A 24240-nucleotide genomic window follows, 5' to 3' on the forward strand; every position below is an offset into this window, starting at 1 on the left:
ACACAAGGCAAAGGGAAATCAACAGCACAATCTTGCAACAGCAACATTTAAGAATGCTTTGGAAATAGAATAGATGCACATAAAATTAACAGCTTAAAGAGAATAGAGGTACAAAATGTCTTCATTGTCTAGTCCACAGTTATCACTGCTATGTCTACACAGCATTCCTCTCGTGAGGGAACCTGACATTGGAAATAAAGTGCTGATTTACAAATCTCATGCTTCATTTGCATAATCTCACACGATCACACTGTCAGGAGAGATTTTGATGAAAAAAAGAACACCCTTGTAGATGGGGTTCTTTCAGTGAAAACCCCCTTCTTCCACAGAACGCTTATCCCTCCAAAATCTCTCCCAACAGTGCAATTGTGCAAGATTATGCAAATGAAGCACAAGATTTGTACTTCAGCGTTTTATTTGCAACATTGCTTTCCCTCATTTGCATTCCTCTTTCATGACATGAATGCCGTGTAGATGTTGCATGGGGTTCTCCACCAGTTTCACTCTAAAATGAGTGCCTATGTTTTAGTAGTAGTTGTAAATTATGGTCTTTCTAAACCAATGGGTTTTTATTTTTCACTACCTACTTCAGAAGAGCCATCAGATATTCCTTGCTTGTTATTCCCTTTTTATCATCTCTTAGCAAGGATTTACAAGGGGGAAAATGCATAATAGAGTCTTAACAGGCTTTTAGACTCAACATTTTATTTTCAAGAGCAATTCAGTTGTCTATATTTTCCTTTCTCCCTTGCCCCTTCCTCTTATCAAAGTCAAAAATATTTCATTTTAAAGAATAAAAGATACACGTCCCCTTTGATGTTTTCTTTCGTATGTTTTTTTGAATATTGACTGGATTAAGCAGAAAAAGTCCCTTTCTTACTGAATGATCAAAAAAAAACCTACTGAAATCCTAAAATTACTTTGCTTGAATGTGTGATCACATTTGCCCCTGCAACATGGTTAAATGCCAATTACTGGGATTGCCTCTCAGACCTCTTTCCACTCTGCTTCCCAAGAACTCAGTTCTTTTTCAGATTTTGTAATTCAGATGTCCTTTATTTGGTATATGGAGTTGAACATGGGGATGGGTATATGACATTTACTTAACTCCTTCTTTTCTATATTTACACGTTATATTACATTGCATATCTGGGACTTGACTTAATTATTTGTAAGACAATCAATCCTTATTCTGTGTTCTCTGTCCATAGATAAATCTCACTGCTTTTTATATTTATATTGAGGCACAGAGTCAAATTGGGACTTTGAGCAAATTAATTGGGGTCTTATCCAAAGGTCAGTGGGATGGCATTTACATTCGAAAGTCTTGGATCAGGTTCTTAATGTCTGTGCCTCCCACTAATGTTGTTTTTTCCCACCCCTTTGTGGACTTATTTCTTTAGATGGAAATTTTAATTGGTTAAAACTTCTTGCCACTAATGCCCTGCTAAAACTTGGATATGGATCAGTCTCATTTTTCATGTTATAGGAATGGAGAGCTATGCAAAAGAAAGAAAGAAAAAGGGCAAGAATCCAAACAAGCTTGCTATTTTTTGTGTAGATTGTACATATTATATCTAAAGCAGTTTTGTAGATTTTTGCTCCAGACAAAATACAGTTGGATGAAAAATACAACATCTATTCCCTGAACAATTTCAAGATGTCAATATTTTATTTCTAATGAGGCAGGAGACCTTCTTGGAGCTGTGCCACTGGCTGGCCCCCATCCTTCAGCATCAGGACATGTGGATGAGGCCTGTGGTGCCATTGGAGAAATGAGTGGCAATCACAGTCTGGAAGTTGGCAACCCCAGAAAGCCATTGCTTGGTTGCCCACCCTGAACTGGTGGCCAAGGCCACTGCTGGGGCCTTCCTACATGAGGTGAGTGATGCTTGGGTCACACACCCACCGTGTGGGGAGGGCGGAACCTGGGCAAGGAAGACCATTGGAGATGGGAGAGAGTCCTGGAGAGAGGCCTAGGGAAGGGCCCAGGGGCAGGGAGAGGGAACCAGGGACCCTGGAGCCCCCCAGCATGCACTCACAATGTGCACTCCCTCCGTCCCATGCTGGTAATCTGATCAATCAATGCCATCCTCCTGCAGAGGGTCACACACATCAGGGACCTCAAGGCCACCATGGAGGGCTTCTCTGGCCTGGGTTTTCCCAACTGCTTTGGGGTCCTGGATGGGACCCATATCACCATCCGAGCCCCGGACCACAGTGCAGGCCAATACATAAACAGAAAGGGGTACCACTTGGTGGTCCTCCAGGCCCTTGTGGATGCTTAGGGCTACTTCCTGGACATCTGTGTGGGATTGTCAGGGTGGACCCATAAAGCCCTCTTCTTCCATAACTCTTGGGTGGGCCACAGACTGCAGGAGGGGACCTATGTGTCTCTGCAGGACCTCCCCATTGGGGGCATCACCATGCCCCCATACATAGTGGCTGATGCCAGTGTAACCCCTCCACCCATGGCTCACGCACCCCTACATGGGACAAACTGACTCCACCCAGGAGAGCTTGGAAAAGTGTCTGAACCAGGCCTGCAGCACCACGGAGTAGGCCTTTGCTGGCTGATGGAGCACTTCCACTGCCTCCTCACAAAGCTGGAGGTCAACCTAAAGAATGTGCCTGAGGTGGTGGGTGTATGCTGCACTGTCCACAATATTGTGGATGGGGAGCAGCAGTGCTATGAGCAGGGGTAGGCTGCTGAGGCAGCACTTGTGTACAAGCAGCCTCCCCATGCCCCGCGCTGCCGAGTGAACTGGGATGGGATGTGGATGAGGGAGGCCCTCAAGGCAGCCTTTGATGAGGGGTCCCAATGCATCCAGGCACCCTCCACCATGGCTACCCACACATGCCCAACCATGGCCCCCATATGTATGCCTCTCACCACTGCCCCCTTATATGCACATGTTCCCCTCCCCCACCTATCACAAGGGACTTAGGGGTGTTTGCAAATAAACTTGGTAAAAGTTAAAATGAACTTTCCTGAACCAATAGTACTAATCTAGGCAGGGGGGATGCTATATATGGGGTGAAAGAGGAAACTATGTACAGAGCACGGGAGGGGGGTTGGAGCATCAGAACCTGTGGCAGGGTGAGCCTTAGTCCTCCATGGAGCTTGGGGGGCTGTGACCCACAATGACTGGAGAGGGTCCTACCGCCTTGGGTCCAAGGGCCCCAGTAGGACTGGAACTGGGCAGGGGCCACAGGGAGGTAGAAACATTGAGGCGGGGGAGGCAGTGGCCACAGGGTGGGTTGTACAAAGTCTGGACTAGAAACAGTAACAAATATGTTCACTGGTGCAATGGAGTCAGCACATGTCCTCTCAATATCTACAAGAGGGGCTGCATAGCAACCCTTTCAGTTTTCTCTCTTCATAGTATATTTGCATTGTAATTCTTCCAGACTTCACCACTATGCAACCCAAGAAGTGAATATGGGCTGATTGGCTTGGACGCAAGGTTTTGAGCCAGGCCTAGCCAGCAGCAACCTTTAAGAAGGCAGCCACAGTGAACATTGTGAGCAGAGAACAGGACAGCAGCTAACAGGGGGTTTGCCTTGTGGGGAGCTCCATACTGGCTGTTTCTTTCTTTCCTATAGTTTTGTTTCTCTTCTGCCCTTCAAGGATGCACTTAAAAATATCTGAGGAAACTCTCTGAAGAAAGGGAAAAGTGGATAGTGACAAGTCTGACTAGTCAGCTGCTGTGACCTGCACAGCATGTGACATGTTTTTCTTCCTCCCAGAAGACAGAAGGGATTTCATAAGTACTAAGTGCAAGCTGCTCACCAGAAGGTTAGACGACTTGAGGCACAAATATCAACACTCAGGTCCATCAGAGCAGGTGAAGACTTCCTTGACAGAAGGCAGAATTTAATACTACAAGGACAGCAGGCTGAGCAGCCAGCAAAGGCAGTGCTAATCAAGGAAGAAAACTGGAAACATATAACCTTGAGGAGAAGAAAGCCAGTTGGGTATCTCCTATTCTGGTAGAGGCAAACAAAGACTTTCAGTCTCTCTACCCACATGATTCAGTGGAGAATATTGTAGTAGAGACCTCACACGAGGGGATCAGAAGACCTCACAGACTGGAAGGCACAGTCCTAGGAATGGGGGGGGTTCTATGGCCACCAGCCTTAAGAGAAGAAGATGGGTGGTGGTGGTCAGGGACACCTGCCTAAGAGGGACAGAGTCTTCCATCTGCCATCCAGACCTGGAATCCCAGGAAGTTTGCTGCTTACCAAGAGTTAGAATCCAGGATGTGATGGAGTCTTTTCCAAAAATCATCAGACCTTTCCTACTCCTCTATGTAGGAATTAATGACACAGCCAAGAATGACCTCAAGCAGATCACTGTAGATTATGTAGCTCTGGGAAGAAAGATCAAGACATATGGAGTACAAGTGGTTCTTCCTTCCGGTTGAAGAAAGAGGATGAGATAGAGATGGTCCAATTGTGGAGGTAAGTGTGTGGTTGCACAGGTGGTGTCTGAGAGATGGCATTTTTTCTTCAACCATGGGACTCTGTTTCAGGAACAAGGATTGCTAGGAACAGAGGAAAGAGCATCTTCTCAGGCAGACTTGTAAACCTAGCGAGGAGGGCTTTAAACGAGGTTCATCTGGGGACAGTGACATAAGTGTGGAAGTAAGTGGGGAAGAAGGAAGGAACAGCAAAGGAAGATCCCTGATTCAAAAGAAGAGGGTAGGCCTATCAGCTAATGGTGTAAGGTGTCTGTACACAAATGCCAGAAGCCTGGGAAACAAACGGGAAGAATTAGAGGCCCTGACACAGTCAAAAGAGTATGAGACTTGGTAGGATGACTCGCTTAACTGGAGCATGGTCATGGAAGAGTATAAACTGTTTAGGAAGGATAGGCAGGGGAGAAAAGGGGCAGGATTAATGCTGAATGTGAGAGAGCAGTATGATTGCTCAGAGCTCCAGTATATGGAGGGATAAAAGGCAGTTGAGTCTTTGGGTTAAGCTTAGAGGTGGTAGCAACAGAGGTGATGTTGTGGTCAGTGGCTGCTATAGACCTCCAGATGAGATTCATCAGGATTTATTCAGACAGCTAAGAGATGCTTCCAAATCACAGGCCCTGGTTCACATGGGAAACTTTAATCACCCACACATTTGATGGGAGACCAATACAGCAGCACACAGACAATACAGAAAGTTTTTGGAGAATACAGGCGATAACTTCCTGGCACAAGTGGTGAAGGAACTGACCAAGGGGTGTGCAGAGCTTGACCTGCCTCTCAGAGACTGGGAAGAAGTAGCAGAAGAAATAGAAGTATGTGGTGACTTGGACTTCAGCGACCATGAGATGGTAGGTTTCAGGATCCTGACAAAAGGAAGGAAGGTGAGCCATAAAATACAAACCCTTGATTTCAGAAGAAGAGACTTCAACTCCCTGAAAGAACAGGATCCCTTGGGAAACAGATATGAAGGGGAAAGAAGTTGAGGAGAACTGGCACTATTTTAAAGTCTTATTGAAGCCACAGGCACAAACCATCCCAAGGTGCAGTAAGAAAGACAAATATGGTAGGTAACCAGCTTGGCTTAACAGGGAAATCCTTGGTGAGATCAAACTCAGAAGGGATGCATATAAGATGTGGAAACTTGTCCAGATAACTAAGGAGGAGTATAAACATGTTGCTGGGGAATGCTGGGGAGTAATCAGGAAAGCAAAAGCACAATTGGAATTGCAGCTACCAAGGAACACGAAGGGCTATAGGAAGGGTTTCTATAGGCATCTTAATTAGAGTTATCAGAGAGGGTATGGGGCTGTTACTGGATGAGGGAGGTAACCTAGTGACACATGATGCAGGAAATGCTGAAGTAGTCAATGGTTTTTTTCTCTCAGTCTTCATGGACAAGATCAGTTCACAACCTACAGCACTAGACAACACAGTATGGGAAGGAGCTGGGCAGCCCTCGATGTGGGAAGAACAGATTAAGAGCTACTTAGAAAAGCTAGTGGTACACAAATCCATGGATCTGGATATAATGCATCCATTATAGAAGGCAAGGAGAAGGAAACTATGTGCTAATGGCATAATCCAAGTGGCATTAGAATGAGTAATTAAATGGTAAAATTTTTGATAAAGGCTATTTTTATGCTAGAGGGCTTTATCGACAAAATACAGGTACATCTGGATTCCCAAGGTGTTCTGTCAATAGTAAACCAACAGAACAGAGGGACTTGGCAGAAGTCATTGCAGCGCCTTTGGCCATTTACCTTTGAAAACTCATGGAGATCAGGAGAGATCACGGATGATTGGAAAAAAAGGCAATTGTAAAGCCCCTCTTTAGAAAAAGGAAAGAAGGACAATACAGGGATAGACTGGTCAGCCTTACCTCTGTCCCCAGAAAAGTCATGGAGGTGACTTTTCAAGGAATTCATTGTGGAGCACTTGAAAGAAGGGAAAGTGATCAAGAGTAGTCAACATGGAGTCACCCAGGCCAAGTCATGCCTCACCAATCTGATTAGTGTGTATGATGATGTAACTGGCTCTGTGGACATGGGGAAGTCAATGGATATGATATACCTTGAATTCAGCAAAACTTTTGGTACAGTCTCCCACAATATCTTTGCCCATTAGTTAAGGAAGTATGCATTGGATACATGGACTGGAAGATGGATAGAAAATTGGCTTAATGGAGAGGCCCAACGGGGGTAGTGGTCAATGGCTCAATGGATGATTGGTGGTTAGTTTCAAGAGGAGTGCACCAAGGATTGGCTTTAGGGCCAGTACTGTTCAACATCTTTATTAATTACCTGGATGAGGGGATGGATTGCACCCTCAGCAAATTTGCAGATGACATCAATCCAGATGGTCAGGTAGGTGAATTGAAGGTAGGGATAGGGTCCAGAGTGACTTAGACAACTTGGAGGATTGGGCCAAAAGAAATCTGATGAGGTTCAACGAGGAGTAGTGCAGAGTCTTGCACTTGGGGGGAAGAATCCCAAGCACTGTTACAGGCTGGCTAAGTAGCACTGCAGCAGAAGAGGATTCGGGGATTATAGGGGATGAGAGGCTGGATATAAGTCAAAAAATGTGCCCTTATCACCAAAAGGGCTAATGGCATATTGGGGTGCATTAGGAAAAGCATTTTCAGTGGATCTAGAGAATTTATTATTCCCGTCTACTCAGCACTGGTGAGGCCACATCTGGAAATCTACTGAATATTGAAAACGATTTGTGTTGCATATGTTCATCTTTCAAACCTAGGATTTCCCAATTTGTGAAGAAAATACATCATTTATCCTTCACATTAAAGTCATTTTGATGCTGCTATTTCTGATGTTAAATTACATATTTATTAAAATTTTGGTCCAAGAAAAACTATTTTGCTTATTTTTTATTTTAAATAATATTTCTGTATCAAGTTTTTTGTTTATTTTAAATTATGAATTGAATTTTTTGGTTAAAAGTGGGGTTGGATGATGGTAAACAAGATAGGAGGGCCTGAGGGTTTCTCAGATATCAAGAGGGAGGCATGATGCCAAAAAGTTTGGGAACCACTGATCTACAGTATAAGTGACATTTTATTATAGGGTCTAGCTTACCTGAGTGGCAAGATAAGCTGGAGTGCCACAAAGGGCCACCTGTGACTGCATTGTACAACTGACATCATATATGGGCATACAGATTTTTTGCTGAGTCAGTGAAATCTAATTATAGAACCATCTGAAGCATCTGCCCTTCTTTCTGACAGTCTGCCTTGAGGTGGGCAATCACACCTGTAAATCATTCCAGACAGCAAGACATGAACACTTTATATTAATAAGTGCAGAGTAAAGAACATTGAAAAAAAATCACAGCTACACATAAATTAACATGAGCATCCAAAATTAGTGGTTAGAACTCAAGATACAGATTCCGGAGTAATTGTGGATAGTTCTCAGGAAACCTAAGGTCAAGGCACAGTGAAAAAGGCTAACTGAATACAATATAGGGAATTATTGAGGAAGAGACATAAAATAACATAACAACACTTTGTAAATCTACGTTGCAGCCACAAGCTGAGTACTTTGTGCAGGTCTGATTACCACATCTAAGAAAAATGGCATAGAGAAACCGGAAAAAGTCCACAGTAGAACATCAAAGAGGATCAATAATGTGAAACAGCTTCCATATGACCAGAGAGAAAAAAAGTTTGCAGCTGTTCATCTTAGAAAAGAAATGATTTCTTATGAAAACACCAATATGCACGAAGAGAAAATCACATTCATACCCATTACTACTGCCATATTTATTGCATCCCTCACAAAGAGCATCAATAATGTTGCAATAAACATCAATAACATCATAATATGATTTGCATAATGTGTTGATTGTGTTGCATGTGCAGTACTAAAGTCATTTCCAAATATGTAAAGATGAAATAGAAGCCTAATTTTACTCTCACTGCAGTTGACATTTTGTACTTAGCTTTATTTGTTGCTTGGTGTTGAAAACAAGCCAATTTTTAACATTTTACAGTGTGTGTAATCACAGAGAATAATTTATATTCAGATGTGTGCAAGCTCTTCTATTTTATCTCTAGGGCGCAGGGCCATAGAGAATGAATCTCAAATTCAGTTTCATTCTGGTCTGAAATTATGTGGCAGCTCACTCGCTGATTTTTTAACACCCCCACCTGCTGATCCTGCAATTGTTCATGGCACCTTGTGCTGTCCCTGTAGCATAAACCATGGTTGTATGAAGGTGAGCAGGGTATAAACATGGGAATGTAGACTGGAAAGGTGATCTTTGGAATAATGCAATGAAAAAAGGAAAAATCAACATTCCAATTAAAGTTATTAAGGCCTCAGAATGCTTCAGAAATATTAATTAACTGCAACGGCTCCCCCAGGAAAACTATAAATGGACAAACAGAGGTATGTAACAATAATGGTCCAAGGTCACTCACTATTGCAGTTTCTCAAGCAGGAATAGGAAGCTTGCAGTGTTGACTGACTGTGTTTTTTACAAATTAATAATGTTAATATATTACAGCCAGTGCTTTTTTTATGCTGGTACTTGCCACTACTGAGTATCGGCACCTAAGCAGACCCCCGCCATGGGATTGGCTGGGGAGAGAGGTGGGGAGCCAGCTGAGTACTGGCTGCTCTTTTTTTACAAAAAAAGACACCGATTACAGCAATAAGTGGGCCACAGACTGCACGTGCTTTGCCAGAGTTAGCCGTGTGCTATGCCCTCCATAATATTTGTGAAAGGATGGGTAAAAGCTTCATATATGGTTGGACCACTGAGGCTCAGCACCTGCAAGCTGAGTTTGAACAGCCTCAAACGAGGGCTATCAGATGAGTATAGTGCACAGTCTAAGGGATGCCTTAAGGCAGCAATTAGGTTAGAAGCTGAAAGCCAGTAATATTTATTGCCACACAGGGAAGTACAGTCACTGAAATGCTAGTCAGGCCCTCTGCATGTTTTCAAACCCAAGAATTTCTTGTTGAAAACAACAGATAAAATACATGTGAAGTCTGAAAACATCTTCAGTTTTGGGGAAGGAAGGGGAGAGGGAACAGGTGAGGTTGTGGCAGATTTACAGATTTGTATATGTTGAGATATCATGTGCAGCCATACTATCTGAGATGCTGTGCAATGGGTGCCACAGTTCAGCAGGGCTAGACTGCATGGGGATAGGGCCTGAGTGCACCCACCCCTGCCACCAGATGTCACAGAGTGTGGGGCTTACCAGGTCCTGCATCTCCCATCCACAGCCAGCTGTAACTCTCATTCAGCAAGTAGAATAGAAGGTTTATTAGTTGACCGGGACACTGTGTAGAACACACTTGTTGGCACAAAACCCAGAAACAGTCAGTAAAATCCATCTTTGGGAGAGAGACAGCCCAGAGACGGTTCCTGAGTTGGGGCCCTGGCCCTCCTTCTTCCCTTTCCATGTGGACAAGATTAACCACTCAGCCTAGCTACAGGTCAAAGCAGCCAGGCCCTCTTCCCTCCTTTGCTCTGTTTCCCAGCAAAGAAAGGTGTTTCTTTGTTGCCTAAGTTATGAAGAGCACAGGCGGTCACTGCCCACATGTGAGAACGCACCACACTGAAACTCCAGTCACTTTCACTTTTACGCTGTGCAACCCAGCTAGAGCCCTTTTCAGGATCAGCCATTATGTCTCATAATTCCTATGATTGGTGTCCACCTTGAACTGAACAGCCTCCTGTCACCAAACACTTGTGAGGTCCACTTTCTCAGTATGGTGCCAAGTAGGGGGCTCTCCTGCAGGCATGGTGATCTAGAAAGTTGTGCTGGGAGCACACCACAACTGTATCTACATGTGCAAAAAAACTTCGAAAGAAGTGGCCCTTTTTCAAAAGAGCGGGAGGAGCGTCCACACATGTAAACCCATCTTTTGAAAAAAATCAAAAGAATGGGGAGCAGACTTTGATATCCAAACCCCGATCCCGTAACAGGAAGATCGCCCCCTTTCGAAATACTAAATCAAAAGAGTGCACATGTCCGCTCCACAGTCCACTCTTTCAAAATACGGGTCCACCATGGCGTCAATCAGCTGGAGTGCGGGGCCGCTCCAGCTGGCAGCAGCAGGGCTCTGTGGTCCCTGCACTTGGCTGCCTTAAAGCTGCATGCACGCAGGAAACCCGTGGCAGCAAGCTGAGAGAATGCTAGGAGCAGCCTGTGCATGTGCTCCAGCCCCATGCTCCAGCACCCGCATAGCCAGCAGCGAACCCCCTCCCCCCCGCAAGCCCCACGGCCCCTCCCCGAGCCCCCACAGGGCTCCCAGGGAGAGGAAAAAAAAAGGGGGCCCCTCCTGGAAGGAGTGGGAGCTGTGTGACCTCCTCAGCCTCTGGCAGAACGAGGAGATCCTGCACCACATGGGTGGTCAAGCGGCACAATGCCACCACCTTCAGCTGCCTGGTGCAGGGCTTCCACACCAGGGGCCACCCGGAGTGTACTGCAGAGCAGGTACGCCCCAAAGTTAAGGAGCTGTGCCAGGGCTATGCTTGGGCCAGGGACCAGGCCGGATGCTTTGGGATGGCTCCAGCAATATGTCCCTTCTACAGGGAGCTCCGGAGCATCCTGGGGCCCCCAGAGAGCTCACCACACTTGGCGTCCCTGGACACCTCCAGGGAGGAGCTGCAGCCAGAGGAGGAGTAGGAGCAAGCGGGACCAGGGACCCAGGAGGGCAAGTGGACCACGGACTGGTGGGGGAGCTGACCATAGTGACCTCCTCCCACTCCTCCAGCTGTGCGACCGAGGACCAAACATCCCCAGACATCCCCAAAGGACCCTCAGGTACGTACAGGGGGGCACGCACACCTACTCCACAGAGTGGGGGCGACAACAGTTAGGCGCCCGCACACAGAACCAGTGGTCCCAGGCCACACACGGGCCAGCCCCCTCATGGGATACGGCACCTCTCGGAGGCACACCAGCAACTCCCAGCACGCGCCTTCAGTGCACAGGGCTGTAAGCTGCACAGGGGTGACAGCCAGTCGGTGCCGAATGGCACTCAGGGCCCTCACACAGCAGGCCGGGAAGGGCCACCTGCAGGAGAGACCCTGGGATGCACCCCACAGGCTGGGAGGCCCAGCCCATGGGGGGTGGTGAGTCGGTGCTCCCTGGGGGGGGGTCTGAGGCCCCTCCATCTGGGGCACACTACTGACATGCTCTCCTCCTCTATACACAGCCACACCATCTGTGGGCCGGGAGAGCCCCGCGCCGTCCCTCATCCCCAAGAGCCTGCCCGCTACCATCAGAGGTATCTGGACACCACCCCAGGCAACGCACCTTTGGGGCCATGGCCAAAGGACCCCCCCACCAGGCTGAGGAGGACCCAGCCAGGCAGCGCCAGGCTGAGGTAGCCAAGGAGCACCTCCAGCTTGCCCAGGCTGACATGGAGTGGCAGAGGGTTGCCTGGGATAGACTGCTCACCACCCTGGAGGGCATTGGCCATGCCATCAAGGACCATGCAGCCACTGTAGCCCACCTCCTGGCCCTCCCAGTGGCTCCCCTGTTGGTCCTGCCCCCTCTGCCCCCACCGAGTGTGCACCCTCCAACCCCACTGAGCTTGCACACTCTGCCCCCACAAAAGAGCCTGCCCCCTCTGCCCACACTGAGCCCAGCCGCTCTGCACCCACTGAGCCCGCCCCCTCTGCCCTCACCAGGCCCACCAGCCAGCAATATTTGCCGGTGATACCCACACCCTCCCCTCCCAACCAGGGACTGATGGGGCTCACAGCCCACCACCCTTGCCCTGGAATGAGTGCCTCGTCCCCCTCCATGTTTGGTTCCCTCTGCCTCCCTCCAAGTTAGGTTCCCCGCTCCAAGTTAATTCTCCCCCTCCAACAAGTTAGGTTCCCCCCTGTACATAGTTGCCAACACCCAGTTATATAAACATTTCTTTATTATTCACCACTCCATGCTGTGCTCCTTGGGGGGATGGTGGGTGGTGGATATGTGGGTGCAGTGCGGGTGGGGGTGGGGGTAGCAGGGCCAGTGGGTGAGAGACGTGCGTGGGATGGGGGAGTGCACGCAGGTCAGAGGTGGCCATCAGCAAAGGCCCGCCTGAGGGCCTCACGGATGCGGTGGCCATCCCAGTGGGCTTGGCGGATGGGATGGTGCCAGGCTGTTCATAGACAGTGCCGTCTGGAGGGACTCCCTCCCCCCGGGGATATAGGTGCCCCCCTTTTCTTCCATGATGTTGTGGAGGACGCAACAGGTGCCCACCACCTGGGCCACGTTGATGACCCCAAACTCTAGCCATGTGAGGAGGCACCTCCACCTCCCCTTTAGGTGCCCAGAGGCCCGCTCAACCACATTGTGGGCAGGGTTGAGACACTCATTGAACGCCTCCTGGTTGGGGTTGAGGTGTCCCGTGTAAGGCCTCATGAGCAATGGCTGCAGGGTGTACGCTGCATCTGCCAACATGCAGAGCGGCATCGTGATGTCCTCTGCCATGGGGCTGCAAGAAATCTGATGAGATTCAATAAGCACAAGTGCAGAGTCCTGCACTTGGACCGGAACAATCCCAAGCATTGTTACTACCTGGGGTCCGACTGGCTTGGTAGTAGTTCTGCAGAAAAGGACCTGGGAGTTGTTGTGGATGAAAAGCTGGATATGAGTCAACAGTGTGCCATTGTAGCTAAGAAGGCTAATAGCATATTAGGTTGCATCAAGAGGAGTATTGCCAGTAGATCCAGAGAAGTGATTGTTCTTCTTTATTCGGCTTTGGTGACGCCGCATCTGGAGTACTGTGTCCAGTTCTGGGTCTCCAATTATAGGAAGGATGTGGATACACTGGAGAGGGTCCAGAGGAGGGCAACCAAAATAATTAGGGGGCTGGAGCATATGACTTATGAAGAAAGGTTGAGGGAATTGGGACTGTTTACTCTGCAGAAGCGAAGACTGAGGGGCGACTTGATAACAGCCATCAATTTACTGCAGTGGCGGATACAAAGAGGCTGGAGAGAGGCTGTTCACAGTGGTCATGGATGTCAGAACACGGAACAATGGTTTCAAGTTGTGGTTGGGAAGGTCCAGGTTGAACATCAGGAAAAACTTTTTCACTAGGAGGGTGGTGAAGCATTGGAATGGTCTACCCAGGGAAGTAGTGGAGTCTCCATCCCTGGAGGTGTTTAAGTCTCGCCTCAACAAAGCCCTAGCTGGGCTGATCTGATGGGTTTGGTCCTGCTTAGAGCAGGGGGCTGGACTTGATGGTGACTGCACAGCCACCCGATGAGCTCGGGTGTAGCTGCGGTGATGGTGCACAGCACTGCCAGCAGGGTGTCCACGCTGAGAGCGTTCTCCTGCAGGAGCTGTTGCTGGGCCTCCATGCTGGGCACAAGTGAGCTCTGCCTGGCTGGGACTGGCTGGGCTGCACTCGGCTTGTGTGGAGGGGAAGGCAGAGGGAAGGGCCCTTTAAAGGAGGCAGCTGGCTGCAGCCCTGGAAGGGCTCGTCGGCCATGGACCCTGTCCATAGCATTTCCTGCCTCCCTTCTTTCAAAAGAGGGCTTGGAGACGTGTGGACGCTCTCCTTTGAAAGACCTCGACGGCACTTCGAAAGAGTGGATTGAAGTGCTGATTTGAAAAATGGCGGTGGGTGTTCTCTTTCGATGGCCGCTATGTCGACTGCCGAAATTCAATTATCCTCCTTTCGAAACAGCACTCACATGTAGACACAGCTCACATGTCCCCAAGAAAACAGGAGGAGGACTTTGAATAAGCCAAAAAAGGAAAGGATACATTTGAGAGGTGGCCACCCAAGGGGATGGTAGTAGAGGTCAAATTGTTGACCAGAGAGGCAAGAGCAGGCATTGTGGCACACCATGGTAACCACACTGACACCCTAGCACCTTATCCAGAGAGCAGCAAGCTCTGTGCTTCTCATCAAGGTTGTTTATTACAGCTACATTTACAATTGTGAGGAGATCCACATGGTTAGCGTTTCAATTTTCCCAGCCTAGTTGAGTTGCATTAAGTCAAACAACCAGGGCTTGACAGTCAACCCTTGTTCTCCTCATTATCACCAGGCATAAGGGAGGTTGACAGGAGAATTCTTCTGTCAACCTCCCTCAGTGAGGCCAGCCATATAAGTGGACTGTAGGTATGTCAATTTCACCTGTGCAATTGCCATATCTGGAATGGAATATCTAGGATCAACTTTCAGGTCTAGTGCAGATCTGCCCTTAGAGGGCAGAGTTTGAGTGCACTACGAGCGTTGCCAGTGTGCCGCCTGGGGAGTTAAAGTACTGAGTGCTGATGTACTGCTGTGTAATGTGCCACTGTGTACAAGGCCTAAGTTGGAGGATACTATATAGATAAAGGAAGTTGTCAGGACAACAGATATATGGGGACATACTGCCCAAAAGCAATCAAGGAAAAGCAGAAGCATGCCTTCATTGAGTAAGAAGTAAATGGACTGCCCACCCACTTTCCTCTGGGACATCTGGAATTGGCCACTGTTCGAATATAGGATACTGGGCTGGATGGACCTTTGGTCTGACCCATTATGACAGGTCTTATGTGCTTATAGTCACCCGGCATGATCAGTGCATGACCAATGGGGGACAGGAACTATTAAAAAAATGTAAAACATAAAAATACAATGGGCAGCAAAAGTTATTTAAACTTGCATATTTTATTAGTTGCATAAAATTCAAAGCTTAATATTAACTGGAGGAAAGTTTATGGTGCTATAATTTGGAAAGATATAAATATGCTAGAATGTAATGGAGGGAGCCCTGAAATACATCATGACCCACCAACACCCAGTCAGAAGGTACCTACATTTCTGTATGTCTGTTGTTATCCATTGTTTTTATAGTAATTGTAAATGTAAGTTATGGTTTTAAATTGAGGTTTGAATTAACAAACCTGAATGTCTCTGCCTTGCATGTCTTAAGCTTTACCAAAGTCTAACACATTTATATTTTTAAGTTTTTTTGTTTTTTTTTTACAGCAAGGTCAATACGAAAAACAGAAACAAATTAGGCAGTCTTTATATTTAATGCTTATCGTTTTATTTGGCTGCAAACGTCTTCTCCCATTAATGGAATGGTAAAATACATGTAAGTGCATTAGATTTTAAAATTTCCACAATAACAGATATATAGCTCGTTTCCAATTATCTATAGAAATCTACAATTTAATATGATTGTCTTGGCAAAACTATCCATAAAAATGTATGCTGTTTGTACAAAACCTGCCACGTATCACTTAGGACAGTAGGTAATTTACCTTGGCTTAACTGTTGGTAAAGGGAGGCTTATCCACTTAGTGGACAAAGTGCAGGCCTTGCAGAGATACCATACTCCACACAATGAAAAGGCAAGAGCACCAATTCTTCAGGCTGGACAGATAGTGTTGCTGAGTAGTACCCACCTTTGCCTAAAATTCTGCCTCACTATCTGATCTAAGGAAGCAAAACCACCCCTGGAAGTTTGACAGGTCCAAGAACTGAGAGGCTTCATTCTGAACCCTGCAGGAATGACAGACTCAAAACCCCACGCTATGCCAACGGATTTTCACTAAACCCTTCATCCTCTAGATAGACACCTCAGAGGAGAAGAGAAGTTATCCCATCCTGTACCTAAGGTGTAATGGTGCCCCTGGGATGGGATGGGTGCCCCTGGGATGGTGACCTTAGGATGGGAGTCCCTCACAGTTAAGTGGGACATCAATGGCTTAAGGAACAGCTTTATTCTGGTAGTTGACCATGCGTTGTTATGATGGATCAACAGTATGAACACATGGTTTACGTGCTGGTACTTTTGATTTGAGACTGGTAGCCTGATTTGCTGTTGCTTCCTTTCATTTGCCAGTGTAAAAATTACCAAACTTGGAGGTGAATGGGACTGAAGCTATCCAAAGTCTTGTAGGGCACACAGTATGTTTCATCTGTTTGCTTTGAGATGGGAGACAGTAAAAATAGGATCTGCCATAGTGGGGTCTTATATTGCCTCAGTAAATGTGAGTGCCAGGCTAGATGGATAAAATGAAAAATTGGTAACATTTCAGTTGGTGGTGTGGGCCTTCCCTGACCTCCTTGATCTGAATGCCCATGTCTGAAGCCATCATCTTTAAACAAACTCTACAATCAGCAGGAGATGATAATGTTGCCTGAGGGGAATCCACCTCACCCCAAGAGAACAAGGAGACCAACACTAAAGTATTTGACTGTTTTCCACAGGTTTCTAGTAGTTCTTGGACACAGAAGACAGGGCAGTTTACCTTCATGTAGACTAGGACGTGACGTCAGTCGTCATGAAAAAGGGAACATATAAGAGGTGGGAAAACACTCCACCAGTTTTAAAAGGCCAGTGATATTGGGCTGGATCCCAGCGATCTTGGGCCCACATTCCAAAAGCAGTGCCCTTTGTGAGGTTCTGGTGATAAGTGGAGAAGGAAACCCTGGGAAGGGGCCATCTGGTTCTGGATTATGACTGAGGTATAAGATCCCACCTCCAAATCTAATGATGAAGATTCCCCTTCCTTCAACTCTACTGCTGGGAACATTAGCAGCAGAAGAATGAACAAATTCCTTCCTGCTTCAAACACCTCCATGAGTACAAGTATCAGAGAGGTAGTCGTGTTAGTCTGTAGCTTCAAGAACAACAAGAAGTCTTGTGGCACTTTATAGACTAACATATTTTGGAGCATAAGATTTCATGGGCAAAGACCTGCTTCATCTCTAGCTTCTATTCTCTAAGCTTCTATTCTCGGCTACCTCTCTGATACCTGTCACCATGCAAGGCACTACATTTAATTGTAATGAGTGGAGGATGGAGTGGGTCTTTGCCCACAAAAATGTATGCTCCAAAATATGTTAGTCTATAAGGTGCCACGAGACTTCTTGCTGACCTCCATGATTGTCACCATGAAGTGATAGTGTTGCTTCTGGACTTAGTCAGTGGTACCGTCGCTGATACTGACGCCAGGTGGGGCACTGCTTATGAGGAGGAGGCTTAGAGTTCAGATATCCTCCACTTGAGTCATTCTCACCCTTCTGCTAGATCTTTTTGGAGGATTTTCTTCCTCAGCACAGTGCTAGGACTCCAAGTTTTCACTGAAATTGCAGCATTCAGCAAAGCATTGAGGAGGATGGCCCTGTTGGCTACTAATTGCTGCCTCCATCAGCATGAATTTTATTGTGTTTCTCCTTTGCTCTAGACAGGACTTCTTGGAAAATCCTGGTTTGAGATATGCTTCACTGAGGCATAGTATTGTAAGTCAAGTATTGCAAAAAAATCACTTACTAGCACAGACCCAAGAAGCACAAAGCTTAACGTTTGGCCTTGCTGTTAGCAGCAGACCCAGAAAAAAAATATGCAAAAACAAAAACAAAAACAAAAAAACAACCAAACACAAATACAATCATTTTCTTAAAAATATCGAACATGTGAAACTTGCTATCTGTAATAAGTTACTAAACCAGCTGAACTATGTAAAGGGCTGGAAGAACCTGTTATGACAATGAAAAAAAAACATGGTAGGTAAGAAGAAACTGAGAGGGGGCACTAGAGGCAGCTTTGGTTTTTATACCATAGGGTATCACTGGGGCAAAAAGCTTCTGACTTGTGAGAGCTATGCTGGGGGTGCACAGACACCAAGAATGGATTGCACCCATGCAATCTGTAAAAGAAGAAATGTGTTAAATTTAGTCCAGATGAAGTAAGCATATGTTCACAGTAAAGTTTCTAGCTGATTGAGGCTGGTTGAAATGGAAAGATAATTCACATTCAAATATACATCGTTCTTCAAGACAGACACCCTGATGTTTTGGAGGGTCTTTTGGTTGTTATTGTTTTTGTGTTGACATATATGGGATCTTCTTTTGAGCTCAATCACTTTTCTGCTAGCCTAGATTGGCAAGCACTGAACTTGTCTTTGAACATTATGCCTCAAAAGTATTTCATATTTCCTTAAAATGCCAGTAAGTAGCTTTAATACAGATTTAATTTGTTCCACTATGTGTGGTCCTTGAATATTAATACAAAATGATTACAAGAACTTATTGTGCCTTGCATGGTGCTTATTTATGCACCATACAGTCAGCTGTCTAATAAAGTGAATGATGTTCAGAGCTCGCAATCTATCTGCAAATATTCCCTTAGTTTTTTTTCCCTCCAAGACTATGTATTGTGAAAAATGAGATCATTTCATTTAGCAAAGGCCAGGAAAATTCAGCCGATTTTCATGAATCACTGCTCTGCAAGGCCTAGCAAGGATCCATAGACCTCATTCTATAAAAGCAACAAAGTCATGTACGTGAACTTTAATTAGGTAAACAGCAACAAAAGATTTTCCATCTCCTTCCATCTCCTGGAAGATTGAGCATTTGGAAAAAATGGATGGGAAAGCATTTAAATTCTACTTCAGACAAAACGTTTAAAAATTACATTATTGATCTATATTCCAAAAGGGGAACTACTTTACTGACACTGTGGCAGAACAATGAACTAGAGTATTTGCCATTAATACATACTGGTTTTTTTCTGCTTCACATGGATTACGTATTCCTCATGTCTGTTTCAAAAAGCACTGTTCGCAGGATGGTTATTGGACTGCACCTACAAGTATAGTGGGCGACATCATATATGAAATTTTACCAACCCACAGTATTTATTTTTATTTTTATAATAATTGATTTTAATTTTAGTATTTTTTATTTTTTATAATTGTACTTGCAGTATTCTTTACATTCATAATCAGAAATATGACAGTAAATATGCTGTCAGGCATATATATGTGAACTGCATGAAAAAAATGTTATTTTCACCCTTGTTCTAACTTGGGAAAGGGTTTACATATGTAAAAGTGCTACCTAAAGTCAATGGTGTTCTGAGATCAGCATACTGCACTTTAATTTCATTTGGTACGGAGCAGTATTCCCTACATTTTTACAACCATGTGTGGAATAAAATGTGTTATGTTCAGCAGTATGAAGGTCATCTGTGGTGGTGAGGTTTGGAGGGACTCTATGGTTTGGGATGCAGTGGGAGTGAGGGTTCTAGGTTGGGGGTGAGAGGATCAGGGTGATAGAGGGGATCAAGGCTGGGGCAGAGGGTTAGAATGTGGAGAATAAGGGTTTTGCTTGTTGAAGGCTCTGGGGTGGGTCCTGGAATGATAGGTTCAGGTTGTGGGAGGGGGGGCTCAGGGCTGGGGAAGAAGGTTGAAGTGTGGGGAGTGAGGGCTCTGTGGTGGGGGCTGGGGATGAAGGGCTTGGGGTACAGGCTATTCTGGGTCCAGGAAGACTCTTCCCAGTCTTTTCTCACCACAAAAGCTTGGGGATCAGGTGAGAGGCACCTCTTTTCATCTGTGTCTACACTATGAGATAAATTTGAATTTTAATAAATTGATTACTGAACCTCAATACTATGAATTCAAACTAACTGTCCACAAAACTTTTTGAAATTCAACCCACCTTTCTTCTGTGTCGAGCTTCTGCTTCACCCTTGCCATGTGAAAGTTTGACAGCACAAGCAGCAACGAAGGGTCCTGTGGCACCTTATAGACTAACAGAAAAGTTTAGAGCATGAGCTTTCGTGAGTTAACTCACTTCTTCAGATGCTGGTCCTGGAAATCTGCAAGCCAGGTATAAATAGGCCAGAGCAAGGCTGGGGATAACGAGGTTAGCTCAGTCAGGCAGGCTGAGTTGTATTGTCATCAGTAGATCTGGAGGTGTGAACTCCAAGAGAGGGGAAGCTGCTTGTGTATTTAGCCAGCCATTCACAGTCTTTGTTTAATCCTGAGCTGAGGGTATTGAATTTGCAGATGAATTGTAGCTCAGCAATTTCTCTTTGGAGTCTGGTCTTGAAATTTCTTTGCTGCAGGATAGCTACTTTTAAAATCTGCTACTGTGTGTCCTGGGAGATTGAAGTGCTCTCCTATGGGTTTTTGTATATTGCCATTTCTGATGTCTGATTTGTGTGCATTTATTCTTTTATGTAGAGACTCTCCAGTTTGTCCGATATATATGGCAGAGGGGCATTGCTGGTACATGATGGCATAAATTACATTGGTAGATGTGCAGCTGAATGAGCCCACGATGGTGTGGCTGATCCGGTTAGGTCCTGTAATGATGTTGCTGGTGTGTATATGTGGGCAGAGCTGGCAACGAGGTTTGTTGCATGGATGGGTCCCTGAGATAGAGTGACTGTGGTGCGGTGTATAGTTGCTTGTTAGGATTTGTTTTAGATTGGCAGGTTGTCTGTGAGCAATGATAGGTCTGCCTCCCAAGGCCTGTGAAAGTGTGGGATCATTGTCCAGGATGGGTTGTAGATCCCTGATGATGCGCTGTAGAGGTTTTAGCTGAGGACTGTAGGTGATGGCTAGTGGTGTTCTGTTGGTTTCTCTCTTGGGCTTGTCCTGTAGTAGGAGGCTTCGTGGCACACGTCTGGCCCTGTTGATTTGTTTTCTCACTTCCTCAGGTGGGTATTGCAGTCTCAAGAATGCTTGGTGCAGATCCTGTAGGTGTTTGTCTCTGTCGGAGGGGTTGGAACAAATGCGGTTATATCTAAGTGCTTGGCTGTAAACGATGGATCGTGTGGTGTGTCTGGGATGGAAGCTGGAGGCATGAATGTAGGCGTAGCGGTCAGTGGGTTTACGGTACAGGGTGGTACTGATGTGTCCATTGTGTATAAGCATGGTAGTGTCAAGGAAGTGGATCTCCTGTGTAGATTGGTCCAGGCTGAGCTTGATGTTGGGGTGGAAGTTGTTGAAGTCCCGGTGGAATTCCTCCAGAGTCTCCTTTCCATGGGTCCAGATGATGAAGATGTCGTCAATGTAGCGTAAATAGAGCCGGGGTGTTAGTGGACGAGAGTTGAGGAAGCGTTGTTCTAGGTCAGCCATGAAAATATTGGCATATTGAGGGGCCATGCGGGTACCCATAGCTGTGCCGCTGATTTGAAGGTATATATTGTCACTGAATCTGAAATAGTTGTGTGTGAGTATAAAGTTGCAGAGCTCAGCCACCAGATGTGCTGTAGCATCATCAGGGATACTGTTCCGGACAGCATTTATTCCATCTTTGTGTGGGATGTTGATATACACAGCCTCTACATCCATGGTTGCTAAGACAGTGTTTTCTTGTAGGTCACCAACGTATTGCAGTCTTCTCAGGAAGTCAGTGGTGTCGCGGAGGTAGCTGGGGGTATTGGTGACATAGGGTCTGAGGAGAGAGTCCACATAACCAGACAGTCCTTCAGTGAGAGTGCCAATACCGGAGATGATGGGGCGTCCAAGATTTCCAGGCTTGTGGATCTTGGGTAGTAAGTAGAATAACCCTGGACGGGGCTCTAGAGGTGTGTTGGTGTAGACATCTTCATCATCTGGACCCATGGGAAGGAGACTCTGGAGGAATTCCACTGGGACTTCAACAACTTCCACCCCAACATCAAGCTCAGCCTGGACCAATCTACACAGGAGATCCACTTCCTTGACACTACCGTGCTTATACACAATGGACACATCAGTACCACCCTGTACCGTAAACCCACTGACCGCTACGCCTACATTCATGCCTCCAGCTTCCATCCCAGACACACCACATGATCCATCGTTTACAGCCAAGCACTTAGATATAACCGCATTTGTTCCAACCCCTCTGACAGAGACAAACACCTACAGGATCTGCACCAAGCATTCTTGAGACTGCAATACCCACCTGAGGAAGTGAGAAAACAAATCAACAGAGCCAGACGTGTGCCACGAAGCCTCCTACTACAGGACAAGCCCAAGAGAGAAACCAACAGAACACCACTAGCCATCACCTACAGTCCTCAGCTAAAACCTCTACAGCGCATCATCAGGGATCTACAACCCATCCTGGACAATGATCCCACACTTTCACAGGCCTTGGGAGGCAGACCTATCATTGCTCACAGACAACCTGCCAATCTAAAACAAATCCTAACAAGCAACTATACACCGCACCACAGTCACTCTATCTCAGGGACCCATCCATGCAACAAACCTCGTTACCAGCTCTGCCCACATATACACACCAGCAACATCATTACAGGACCTAACCGGATCAGCCACACCATCGTGGGCTCATTCAGCTGCACATCTACCAATGTAATTTATGCCATCATGTACCAGCAATGCCCCTCTGCCATATATATCGGACAAACTGGAGAGTCTCTACGTAAAAGAGTAAATGCACACAAATCAGACATCAGAAATGGCAATATACAAAAACCCATAGGAGAGCACTTCAATCTCCCAGGACACACAGTAGCAGATTTTAAAAGTAGCTGTCCTGGAGCAAAGAAATTTCAAGACCAGACTCCAAAGAGAAATTGCTGAGCTACAATTCATCTGCAAATTCAATACCCTCAGCTCAGGATTAAACAAAGACTGTGAATGGCTGGCTAAATACACAAGCAGCTTCCCCTCTCTTGGAGTTCACACCTCCAGATCTACTGATGACAATACAACTCAGCCTGCCTGACTGAGCTAACCTCGTTATCCCCAGCCTTGCTCTGGCCTATTTATACCTGGCTTGCAGATTTCCAGGACCAGCATCTGAAGAAGTGAGTTAACTCACGAAAGCTCATGCTCTAAACTTTTCTGTTAGTCTATAAGGTGCCACAGGACCCTTCGTTGCTGCTACAGATCCAGACTAACACGGCTACCCCTCTGATACTTGACAGCACAAGCAGCGCATTGTGGCTACCTAGTCCACAGTGCCTTTGTCCAGGTTGCTTGTGGGCGTTTCATGTTTGATTGCAAAGCACTATCCCCTACTGCAGAGAATGAGTAACTGCACGAAAATGAACTGGAGATCATGCCACTTCCTGCTGCGGCATTCCAGCTCAAGTATGGAGTCCCCAGAAACTTCAACTCACAGCACACATTGTTTCAGCAACCACACTGATTGTTGAGTAATTTTGCCTTCAGTTACAAAGCTCAGTGATGATTCAGTACCATAATGGTGATGATGTTAATTTTGAAGAACAAATCTCCCAACTGTGGTCCAAGAATTCAGAACTGCTGGTTGCCCTGGATGCAATGGTGACAATGGAGTGCTGGCTTTGGCTGAGTGAGACCAGAACACGCTGGTGGACCGCATCCTTTTGGAGTTCTGGGACAACCAGCAGAGGGTGCAAAATTTTCACATGCGCAAGTCTACCTTTATGGATTTTATGATGTGCTGGCCCGTGCTCTGAAGTGCAGCAACACAAGAATGAGGTCAGCTGTGACAGTTCAGAAGCAAATGGCCTTCGCACTCTGGAAGTTTGCAACGGATGGCAGTCGCTAGTCAGTGGCAAACCAGTTCAGGGTGGGCAGATCTACAGGGGGAGTCTGTGAAGATGCCGGTGGCTCATGGAATCTGTCAACGTCTCCTCAAAAAGATGGTGACCCAGGGAGATGTACATGCCAAAGTGGATGTCTTTGCTGCCCGGGGGTTTCTTACTTGAAGTGGGGTAGTAGATGGCACACGCATCTCCATCATGGCCCTGGACCACCTGCCTTGTTTATATAAAAAGGAAGGGGTATTTCTCAATGGTTTTGCAGGGGTTGATAGATCACAAAAGTTGTTAGGTGGTCAGGGAGGGTTCATGACACACATATATTCTGAAATTCTGGACTGTACAGAAAGCTCCTGGATGGGACATTTTTTCCCTGATCAGAAAAATCATAATTTGCAACATGGAGATGTTTATCATTATATTGAGTGACCCTGCTTATTCTTTATTCACAGACTCAGTAGGTGCAGAACTGTGGTGAAATGTACCTTTGGCATAGTGG

The sequence above is a fragment of the Carettochelys insculpta genome, chromosome 2 (assembly GCF_033958435.1).
Source record: "Carettochelys insculpta isolate YL-2023 chromosome 2, ASM3395843v1, whole genome shotgun sequence".
Lineage (NCBI taxonomy): Eukaryota > Metazoa > Chordata > Testudines > Carettochelyidae > Carettochelys > Carettochelys insculpta.